This window comes from Podarcis liolepis (assembly GCF_965112155.1).
Source record: "Podarcis liolepis genome assembly, contig: SUPER_9_unloc_1, whole genome shotgun sequence".
NCBI classification, from domain to species: Eukaryota; Metazoa; Chordata; class Lepidosauria; order Squamata; family Lacertidae; genus Podarcis; species Podarcis liolepis.
This window is the reverse complement of record NW_028148963.1, coordinates 437,952-450,296: the sequence shown is the minus strand read 5'-3', so window position 1 is coordinate 450,296 and position 12,345 is coordinate 437,952.

Here is a 12,345-nt window from a genome sequence, read left to right as displayed (position 1 = left end):
AGCCCTCAAAAACTTAACCGGCAGAAAATATTTTTTTGAAAAAATCCCTAAGCCCCGGGGTCACAATTTCAGCAAAAATCTGACTTTTGGCAGTTCACTCAAAAGTGGTGCCAAAAGCTTGAAAATGCTCCCCTGAAAGGTTTGGCACTCGAAACAGAAGGCTTTTTATCACAGGACAAGAAATCAGCCCTCAAAAACTTAACCGGCAGAAAATATTTTTTTGAAAAAATCCCTAAGCCCCGGGGGTCACAATTTCAGAAAAAATCTGACTTTTGGGAGTTCACTCAAAAATGGTGCCAACCGCTTGCAAATGCTCACCTGAAAGCTTTGGCGATGGAAACAGAAGGCTTTTTATCACAGGACAAGAAATCAGCCCTCAAAAACTTAACCGGCAGAAAATATTTTTTTGAAAAAATCCCTAAGCCCCGGGGTCACAATTTCAGCAAAAATCTGACTTTTGGCAGTTCACTCAAAAGTGGTGCCAAAAGCTTGAAAATGCTCCCCTGAAAGGTTTGGCACTCGAAACAGAAGGCTTTTTATCACAGGACAAGAAATCAGCCCTCAAAAACTTAACCGGCAGAAAATATTTTTTTGAAAAAATCCCTAAGCCCCGGGGTCACAATTACAGCAAAAATCTGATTTTTGGCAGTTCACTCAAAAATGGTGCCAAAAGCTTGAAAATGCTCCCCTGAAAGGTTTGGTACTCGAAACAGAAGGCTTTTTATCACAGGACAAGAAATCAGCCCTCAAAAACTTAACCGGCAGAAAATATTTTTTTGAAAAAATCCCTAAGCCCCGGGGTCACAATTTCAGCAAAAATCTGACTTTTGGCAGTTCACTCAAAAATGGTGCCAAAAGCTTGAAAATGCTCCCCTGAAAGGTTTGGCACCCAAAACAGAAGGCTTTTTATCACAGGACAAGTAATCAGCCCTCAAAAACTTAACCGGCAGAAAATATTTTTTTGAAAAAATCCCTAAGCCCCGGGGTCACAATTTCAGCAAAAATCTGATTTTTGGCAGTTCACTCAAAAATGGTGCCAAAAGCTTGAAAATGCTCCCCTGAAAGGTTTGGTACTCGAAACAGAAGGCTTTTTATCACAGGACAAGAAATCAGCCCTCAAAAACTTAACCAGCAGAAAATATTTTTTTGAAAAAATCCCTAAGCCCCGGGGTCACAATTTCAGCAAAAATCTGACTTTTGGCAGTTCACTCAAAAATGGTGCCTACCGCTTGCAAATGCTCACATGAAAGCTTTGGCGATGGAAACAGAAGGCTTTTTATCACAGGACAAGAAATCAGCCCTCAAAAACTTAACCGGCAGAAAATATTTTTTTGAAAAAATCCCTAAGCCCCGGGGTCACAATTTCAGCAAAAATCTGACTTTTGGCAGTTCACTCAAAAATGGTGCCAAAAGCTTGAAAATGCTCCCCTGAAAGGTTTGGCACTCGAAACAGAAGGCTTTTAATCACAGGACAAGAAATCAGCCCTCAAAAACTTAACCGGCAGAAAATATTTTTTTGAAAAAATCCCTAAGCCCCGGGGTCACAATTTCAGAAAAAATCTGACTTTTGGGAGTTCACTCAAAAATGGTGCCAACCGCTTGCAAATGCTCACCTGAAAGCTTTGGCGATGGAAACAGAAGGCTTTTTATCACAGGACAAGAAATCAGCCCTCAAAAACTTAACCGGCAGAAAATATTTTTTTGAAAAAATCCCTAAGCCCCGGGGTCACAATTTCAGCAAAAATCTGACTTTTGGCAGTTCACTCAAAAGTGGTGCCAAAAGCTTGAAAATGCTCCCCTGAAAGGTTTGGCACTCGAAACAGAAGGCTTTTTATCACAGGACAAGAAATCAGCCCTCAAAAACTTAACCGGCAGAAAATATTTTTTTGAAAAACTCCCTAACCCCCGGGGTCACAATTTCAGCAAAAATCTGACTTTTGGCAGTTCACTCAAAAATGGTGCCAAAAGCTTGAAAATGCTCCCCTGAAAGGTTTGGTACTCGAAACAGAAGGCTTATTATCACAGGACAAGAAATCAGCCCTCAAAAACTTAACCGGCAGAAAATATTTTTTTGAAAAAATCCCTAAGCCCCGGGGTCACAAATTCAGCAAAAATCTGACTTTTGGCAGTTCACTCAAAAATGGTGCCAACCGCTTGCAAATGCTCACCTGAAAGCTTTGGCGATGGAAACAGAAGGCTTTTTATCACAGGACAAGAAATCAGCCCTCAAAAACTTAACCGGCAGAAAATATTTTTTTGAAAAACTCCCTAAGCCCCGGGGTCACAATTTCAGCAAAAATCTGACTTTTGGCAGTTCACTCAAAAATGGTGCCAACCGCTTGCAAATGCTCACATGAAAGCTTTGGCGATGGAAACAGAAGGCTTTTTATCACAGGACAAGAAATCAGCCCTCAAAAACTTAACCGGCAGAAAATATTTTTTTGAAAAAATCCCTAAGCCCCGGGGTCACAATTTCAGCAAAAATCTGACTTTTGGCAGTTCACTCAAAAATGGTGCCAACCGCTTGCAAATGCTCCCCTGAAAGGTTTGGCACTCGAAACAGAAGGCTTTTTATCACAGGACAAGAAATCAGCCCTCAAAAACTTAACCGGCAGAAAATATTTTTTTGAAAAAATCCCTAAGCCCCGGGGTCACAATTTCAGAAAAAATCTGACTTTTGGCAATTCACTCAAAAATGGTGCCAACCGCTTACAAATGCTCACCTGAAAGCTTTGGCGATGGAAACAGAAGGCTTTTTATCACAGGACAAGAAATCAGCCCTCAAAAACTTAACCGGCAGAAAATATTTTTTTGAAGAAATCCCTAAGCCCCGGGGTCACAATTTCAGCAAAAATCTGACTTTTGGCAGTTCACTCAAAAGTGGTGCCAAAAGCTTGAAAATGCTCCCCTGAAAGGTTTGGCACTGGAAACAGAAGGCTTTTTATCACAGGACAAGAAATCAGCCCTCAAAAACGTAACCGGCAGAAAATATTTTTTTGAAAAAATCCCTAAGCCCCGGGGTCACAATTTCAGCAAAAATCTGACTTTTGGCAGTTCACTCAAAAGTGGTGCCAAAAGCTTGAAAATGCTCCCCTGAAAGGTTTGGCACTCGAAACAGAAGGCTTTTTATCACAGGACAAGAAATCAGCCCTCAAAAACTTAACCGGCAGAAAATATTTTTTTGAAAAAATCCCTAAGCCCCGGGGTCACAATTACAGCAAAAATCTGATTTTTGGCAGTTCACTCAAAAATGGTGCCAAAAGCTTGAAAATGCTCCCCTGAAAGGTTTGGTACTCGAAACAGAAGGCTTTTTATCACAGGACAAGAAATCAGCCCTCAAAAACTTAACCGGCAGAAAATATTTTTTTGAAAAAATCCCTAAGCCCCGGGGTCACAATTTCAGCAAAAATCTGACTTTTGGCAGTTCACTCAAAAATGGTGCCAAAAGCTTGAAAATGCTCCCCTGAAAGGTTTGGCACCCAAAACAGAAGGCTTTTTATCACAGGACAAGTAATCAGCCCTCAAAAACTTAACCGGCAGAAAATATTTTTTTGAAAAAATCCCTAAGCCCCGGGGTCACAATTTCAGCAAAAATCTGACTTTTGGCAGTTCACTCAAAAGTGGTGCCAAAAGCTTGAAAATGCTCCCCTGAAAGGTTTGGTACTCGAAACAGAAGGCTTTTTATCACAGGACAAGAAATCAGCCCTCAAAAACTTAACCAGCAGAAAATATTTTTTTGAAAAAATCCCTAAGCCCCGGGGTCACAATTTCAGCAAAAATCTGACTTTTGGCAGTTCACTCAAAAATGGTGCCAAAAGCTTGAAAATGCTCCCCTGAAAGGTTTGGCACTCGAAACAGAAGGCTTTTTATCACAGGACAAGAAATCAGCCCTCAAAAACTTAACCGGCAGAAAATATTTTTTTGAAAAAATCCCTAAGCCCCGGGGTCACAATTTCAGCAAAAATCTGACTTTTGGGAGTTCACTCAAAAATGGTGCCAACCGCTTGCAAATGCTCACCTGAAAGCTTTGGCGATGGAAACAGAAGGCTTTTTATCACAGGACAAGAAATCAGCCCTCAAAAACTTAACCGGCAGAAAATATTTTTTTGAAAAAATCCCTAAGCCCCGGGGTCACAATTTCAGCAAAAATCTGACTTTTGGCAGTTCACTCAAAAGTGGTGCCAAAAGCTTGAAAATGCTCCCCTGAAAGGTTTGGCACTCGAAACAGAAGGCTTTTTATCACAGGACAAGAAATCAGCCCTCAAAAACTTAACCGGCAGAAAATATTTTTTTGAAAAAATCCCTAAGCCCCGGGGTCACAATTTCAGCAAAAATCTGACTTTTGGCAGTTCACTCAAAAATGGTGCCAACCGCTTGCAAATGCTCACCTGAAAGCTTTGGCGATGGAAACAGAAGGCTTTTTATCACAGGACAAGAAATAAGCCCTCAAAAACTTGACCGGCAGAAAATATTTTTTTGAAAAAATCCCTAAGCCCCGGGGTCACAATTTCAGCAAAAATCTGACTTTTGGCAGTTCACTCAAAAATGGTGCCAACCGCTTGCAAATGCTCACTTGAAAGCTTTGGCGATGGAAACAGAAGGCTTTTTTTCACAGGACAAGAAATCAGCCCTCAAAAACTTAACCGGCAGAAAATATTTTTTTGAAAAAATCCCTAAGCCCCGGGGTCACAATTTCAGCAAAAATCTGACTTTTGGCAGTTCACTCAAAAATGGTGCCAAAAGCTTGAAAATGCTCCCCTGAAAGGTTTGGCACTCGAAATAGAAGGATTTTTATCACAGGACAAGAAATCAGCCCTCAAAAACTTAACCGGCAGAAAATATTTTTTTGAAAAAATCCCTAAGCCCCGGGGTCACAATTTCAGCAAAAATCTGACTTTTGGCAGTTCACTCAAAAATGGTGCCAACCGGTTGCAAATGCTCCCCTGAAAGGTTTGGTACTCGAAACAGAAGGCTTTTTATCACAGGACAAGAAATCAGCCCTCAGAAACTTAACCGGCAGGAATTTTTTTTTTTTTTTAAAAAATCCCTAAGCCCCCGGGTCACAATTTCAGCAAAAATCTGACTTTTGGGAGTTCACTCAAAAATGGTGCCAACCGCTTGCAAATGCTCACCTGAAAGCTTTGGCGATGGAAACAGAAGGCTTTTTATCACAGGACAAGAAATCAGCCCTCAAAAACTTAAACGGCAGAAAATATTTTTTTCAAAAAAATCCCTAAGCCCCGGGGTCACAATTTCAGCAAAAATCTGACTTTTGGCAGTTCACTCAAAAATGGTGCCAAAAGCTTGAAAATGCTCCCCTGAAAGGTTTGGCACTCGAAACAGAAGGATTTTTATCACAGGACAAGAAATCAGCCCTCAAAAACTTAACCGGCAGAAAATATTTTTTTGAAAAAATCCCTAAGCCCCGGTGTCACAATTTCAGCAAAAATCTGATTTTTGGCAGTTCACTCAAAAATGGTGCCAAAAGCTTGAAAATGCTCCCCTGAAAGGTTTGGCACTCGAAACAGAAGGCTTTTTATCACAGGACAAGAAATCAGCCCTCAAAAACTTAACCGGCAGAAAATATTTTTTTGAAAAAATCCCTAAGCCCCGGGGTCACAATTTCAGAAAAAATCTGACTTTTGGGAGTTCACTGAAAAATGGTGCCAACCGCTTGCAAATGCTCACCTGAAAGCTTTGGCGATGGAAACAGAAGGCTTTTTATCACAGGACAAGAAATCAGCCCTCAAAAACTTAACCGGCAGAAAATATTTTTTTGAAAAAATCCCTAAGCCCCGGGGTCACAATTTCAGAAAAAATCTGACTTTTGGGAGTTCACTCAAAAATGGTGCCAACCGCTTGCAAATGCTCACCTGAAAGCTTTGGCGATGGAAACAGAAGGCTTTTTATCACAGGACAAGAAATCAGCCCTCAAAAACTTAACCGGCAGAAAATATTTTTTTGAAAAAATCCCTAAGCCCCGGGGTCACAATTTCAGCAAAAATCTGACTTTTGGCAGTTCACTCAAAAGTGGTGCCAAAAGCTTGAAAATGCTCCCCTGAAAGGTTTGGCACTCGAAACAGAAGGCTTTTTATCACAGGACAAGAAATCAGCCCTCAAAAACTTAACCGGCAGAAAATATTTTTTTGAAAAAATCCCTAAGCCCCGGGGTCACAATTTCAGCAAAAATCTGACTTTTGGCAGTTCACTCAAAAATGGTGCCAACCGCTTGCAAATGCTCACATGAAAGCTTTGGCGATGGAAAAAGAAGGCTTTTTATCACAGGACAAGAAATCAGCCCTCAAAAACTTAACCGGCAGAAAATATTTTTTTGAAAAAATCCCTAAGCCCCGGGGTCACAATTTCAGCAAAAATCTGACTTTTGGCAGTTCACTCAAAAATGGTGCCAACCGCTTGCAAATGCTCACCTGAAAGCTTTGGCGATGGAAACAGAAGGCTTTTTATCACAGGACAAGAAATCAGCCCTCAAAAACTTAACCGGCAGAAAATATTTTTTTGAAAAACTCCCTAAGCCCCGGGGTCACAATTTCAGCAAAAATCTGACTTTTGGCAGTTCACTCAAAAATGGTGCCAACCGCTTGCAAATGCTCACATGAAAGCTTTGGCGATGGAAACAGAAGGCTTTTTATCACAGGACAAGAAATCAGCCCTCAAAAACTTAACCGGCAGAAAATATTTTTTTGAAAAAATCCCTAAGCCCCGGGGTCACAATTTCAGCAAAAATCTGACTTTTGGGAGTTCACTCAAAAATGGTGCCAAAAGCTTGAACATGCTCCCCTGAAAGGTTTGGCACTCGAAACAGAAGGCTTTTTATCACAGGACAAGAAATCAGCCCTCAAAAACTTAACCGGCAGAAAATATTTTTTTGAAAAAATCCCTAAGCCCCGGGGTCACAATTTCAGCAAAAATCTGACTTTTGGGAGTTCACTCAAAAATGGTGCCAACCGCTTACAAATGCTCACCTAAAAGCTTTGGCGATGGGAACAGAAGGCTTTTTATCACAGGACAAGAAATCAGCCCTCAAAAACTTAACCGGCAGAAAATATTTTTTTGAAGAAATCCCTAAGCCCCGGGGTCACAATTTCAGCAAAAATCTGACTTTTGGCAGTTCACTCAAAAGTGGTGCCAAAAGCTTGAAAATGCTCCCCTGAAAGGTTTGGCACTGGAAACAGAAGGCTTTTTATCACAGGACAAGAAATCAGCCCTCAAAAACGTAACCAGCAGAAAATATTTTTTTGAAAAAATCCCAAAGCCCCGGGGTCACAATTTCAGCAAAAATCTGACTTTTGGCAGTTCACTCAAAAATGGTGCCAAAAGCTTGAAAATGCTCCCCTGAAAGGTTTGGCACTCCAAACAGAAGGCTTTTTATCACAGGACAAGAAATCAGCCCTCAAAAACGTAACCAGCAGAAAATATTTTTTTGAAAAAATCCCAAAGCCCCGGGGTCACAATTTCAGCAAAAATCTGACTTTTGGCAGTTCACTCAAAAATGGTGCCAACCGCTTGCAAATGCTCACCTGAAAGCTTTGGCGATGGAAACAGAAGGCTTTTTATCACAGGACAAGAAATAAGCCCTCAAAAACTTAACCGGCAGAAAATATTTTTTTGAAAAAATCCCTAAGCCCCGGGGTCACAATTTCAGCAAAAATCTGACTTTTGGCAGTTCACTCAAAAATGGTGCCAACCGCTTGCAAATGCTCACTTGAAAGCTTTGGCGATGGAAACAGAAGGCTTTTTTTCACAGGACAAGAAATCAGCCCTCAAAAACTTAACCGGCAGAAAATATTTTTTTGAAAAAATCCCTAAGCCCCGGGGTCACAATTTCAGCAAAAATCTGACTTTTGGCAGTTCACTCAAAAATGGTGCCAAAAGCTTGAAAATGCTCCCCTGAAAGGTTTGGCACTCGAAATAGAAGGATTTTTATCACAGGACAAGAAATCAGCCCTCAAAAACTTAACCGGCAGAAAATATTTTTTTGAAAAAATCCCTAAGCCCCGGGGTCACAATTTCAGCAAAAATCTGACTTTTGGCAGTTCACTCAAAAATGGTGCCAACCGGTTGCAAATGCTCCCCTGAAAGGTTTGGTACTCGAAACAGAAGGCTTTTTATCACAGGACAAGAAATCAGCCCTCAGAAACTTAACCGGCAGGAATTTTTTTTTAAAAAAAAAAAATCCCTAAGCCCCCGGGTCACAATTTCAGCAAAAATCTGACTTTTGGCAGTTCACTCAAAAATGGTGCCAAAAGCTTGAAAATGCTCCCCTGAAAGGTTTGGCACTCGAAACAGAAGGATTTTTATCACAGGACAAGAAATCAGCCCTCAAAAACTTAACCGGCAGAAAATATTTTTTTCAAAAAATCCCTAAGCCCCGGGGTCACAATTTCAGCAAAAATCTGACTTTTGGCAGTTCACTCAAAAATGGTGCCAACCGCTTGCAAATGCTCACTTGAAAGCTTTGGCGATGGAAACAGAAGGCTTTTTATCACAGGACAAGAAATCAGCCCTCAAAAACTTAACCGGCAGAAAATATTTTTTTGAAAAAATCCCTAAGCCCCGGGGTCACAATTTCAGAAAAAATCTGACTTTTGGGAGTTCACTCAAAAATGGTGCCAACCGCTTGCAAATGCTCACCTGAAAGCTTTGGCGATGGAAACAGAAGGCTTTTTATCACAGGACAAGAAATCAGCCCTCAAAAACTTAAACGGCAGAAAATATTTTTTTCAAAAAAACCCTAAGCCCCGGGGTCACAATTTCAGCAAAAATCTGATTTTTGGCAGTTCACTCAAAAATGGTGCCAAAAGCTTGAAAATGCTCCCCTGAAAGGTTTGGCACTCGAAACAGAAGGCTTTTTATCACAGGACAAGAAATCAGCCCTCAAAAACTTAACCGGCAGGAATTTTTTTTAAAAAAAAAAAATCCCTAAGCCCCGGGGTCACAATTTCAGCAAAAATCTGACTTTTGGCAGTTCACTCAAAAATGGTGCCAAAAGCTTGAAAATGCTCCCCTGAAAGGTTTGGCACTCGAAACAGAAGGATTTTTATCACAGGACAAGAAATCAGCCCTCAAAAACTTAACCGGCAGAAAATATTTTTTTGAAAAAATCCCTAAGCCCCGGGGTCACAATTTCAGCAAAAATCTGATTTTTGGCAGTTCACTCAAAATTGGTGCCAAAAGCTTGAAAATGCTCCCCTGAAAGGTTTGGCACTCGAAACAGAAGGCTTTTTATCACACTACAAGAAATCAGCCCTCAAAAACTTAACCGGCAGAAAATATTTTTTTGAAAAAATCCCTAAGCCCCGGAGTCACAATTTCAGAAAAAATCTGACTTTTGGGAGTTCACTCAAAAATGGTGCCAACCGCTTGCAAATGCTCACCTGAAAGCTTTGAGGATGGAAACAGAAGGCTTTTTATCACAGGACAAGAAATCAGCCCTCAAAAACTTAAACGGCAGAAAATATTTTTTTGAAAAAATCCCTAAGCCCCGGGGTCACAATTTCAGCAAAAATCTGACTTTTGGCAGTTCACTCAAAAGTGGTGCCAAAAGCTTGAAAATGCTCCCCTGAAAGGTTTGGCACTCGAAACAGAAGGCTTTTTATCACAGGACAAGAAATCAGCCCTCAAAAACTTAACCGGCAGAAAATATTTTTTTGAAAAAATCCCTAAGCCCCGGGGTCACAATTTCAGCAAAAATCTGACTTTTGGCAGTTCATTCAAAAATGGTGCCAACCGCTTGCAAATACTCACCTGAAAGCTTTGGCGATTGAAACAGAAGGCTTTTTATCACAGGACAAGAAATCAGCCCTCAAAAACTTAACCGGCAGAAAATATTTTTTTGAAAAAATCCCTAAGCCCCGGGGTCACAATTTCAGCAAAAATCTGACTTTTGGCAGTTCATTCAAAAATGGTGCCAACCGCTTGCAAATACTCACCTGAAAGCTTTGGCGATTGAAACAGAAGGCTTTTTATCACAGGACAAGAAATCAGCCCTCAAAAACTTAACCGGCAGAAAATATTTTTTTGAAAAAATCCCTAAGCCCCGGGGTCACAATTTCAGCAAAAATCTGACTTTTGGCAGTTCAATCAAAAATGGTGCCAACCGGTTGCAAATGCTCCCCTGAAAGGTTTGGTACTCGAAACAGAAGGCTTTTTATCACAGGACAAGAAATCAGCCCTCAGAAACTTAACCGGCAGGAATTTTTTTTAAAAAAAAAAAATCCCTAAGCCCCCGGGTCACAATTTCAGCAAAAATCTGATTTTTGGCAGTTCACTCAAAAATGGTGCCAAAAGCTTGAAAATGCTCCCCTGAAAGGTTTGGCACTCGAAACAGAAGGATGTTTATCACAGGACAAGAAATCAGCCCTCAAAAACTTAACCGGCAGAAAATATTTTTTTGAAAAAATCCCTAAGCCCCGGGGTCACAATTTCAGCAAAAATCTGACTTTTGGCAGTTCACTCAAAAATGGTGCCAAAAGCTTGAAAATGCTCCCCTGAAAGGTTTGGCACTCGAAACAGAAGGATTTTTATCACAGGACAAGAAATCAGCCCTCAAAAACTTAACCGGCAGAAAATATTTTTTTGAAAAAATCCCTAAGCCCCGGGGTCACAATTTCAGCAAAAATCTGATTTTTGGCAGTTCACTCAAAAATGGTGCCAAAAGCTTGAAAATGCTCCCCTGAAAGGTTTGGCACTCGAAACAGAAGCCTTTTTATCACAGGACAAGAAATCAGCCCTCAAAAACTTAACCGGCAGAAAATATTTTTTTGAAAAAATCCCTAAGCCCCGGGGTTCACAATTTCAGAAAAAATCTGACTTTTGGGAGTTCACTCAAAAATGGTGCCAACCGCTTGCAAATGCTCCCCTGAAAGCTTTGGCGATGGAAACAGAAGGCTTTTTATCACAGGACAAGAAATCAGCCCTCAAAAACTTAACCGGCAGAAAATATTTTTTTGGAAAAATCCCTAAGCCCCGGGGTCACAATTTCAGAAAAAATCTGACTTTTGGGAGTTCACTCAAAAATGGTGCCAATCGCTTGCAAATGCTCACCTGAAAGCTTTGGCGATGGAAACAGAAGGCTTTTTATCACAGGACAAGAAATCAGCCCTCAAAAACTTAAACGGCAGAAAATATTTTTTTCAAAAAATCCCTAAGCCCCGGGGTCACAATTTCAGCAAAAATCTGATTTTTGGCAGTTCACTCAAAAATGGTGCCAAAAGCTTGAAAATGCTCCCCTGAAAGGTTTGGCACTCGAAACAGAAGGCTTTTTATCACAGGACAAGAAATCAGCCCTCAAAAACTTAACCGGCAGGAATTTTTTTTTTAAAAAAAAATCCCTAAGCCCCGGGGTCACAATTTCAGCAAAAATCTGACTTTTGGCAGTTCACTCAAAAATGGTGCCAAAAGCTTGAAAATGCTCCCCTGAAAGGTTTGGCACTCGAAACAGAAGGATTTTTATCACAGGACAAGAAATCAGCCCTCAAAAACTTAACCGGCAGAAAATATTTTTTTGAAAAAATCCCTAAGCCCCGGGGTCACAATTTCAGCAAAAATCTGACTTTTGGCAGTTCACTCAAAAGTGGTGCCAAAAGCTTGAAAATGCTCCCCTGAAAGGTTTGGCACTCGAAACAGAAGGCTTTTTATCACAGGACAAGAAATCAGCCCTCAAAAACTTAACCGGCAGAAAATATTTTTTTGAAAAAATCCCTAAGCCCCGGGGTCACAATTTCAGCAAAAATCTGACTTTTGGCAGTTCACTCAAAAATGGTGCCAAACGCTTGCAAATGCTCACCTGAAAGCTTTGGCGATGGAAACAGAAGGCTTTTTATCACAGGACAAGAAATCAGCCCTCAAAAACTTAACCGGCAGAAAATATTTTTTTGAAAAAATCCCTAAGCCCCGGGGTCACAATTTCAGCAAAAATCTGACTTTTGGCAGTTCATTCAAAAATGGTGCCAACCGCTTGCAAATGCTCACCTGAAAGCTTTGGCGATTGAAACAGAAGGCTTTTTATCACAGGACAAGAAATCAGCCCTCAAAAACTTAACCGGCAGAAAATATTTTTTTGAAAAAATCCCTAAGCCCCGGGGTCACAATTTCAGCAAAAATCTGACTTTTGGCAGTTCATTCAAAAATGGTGCCAACCGCTTGCAAATGCTCACCTGAAAGCTTCGGCGATTGAAACAGAAGGCTTTTTATCACAGGACAAGAAATCAGCCCTCAAAAACTTAACCGGCAGAAAATATTTTTTTGAAAAAATCCCTAAGCCCCGGGGTCACAATTTCAGCAAAAATCTGACTTTTGGCAGTTCACTCAAAAATGGTGCCAAAA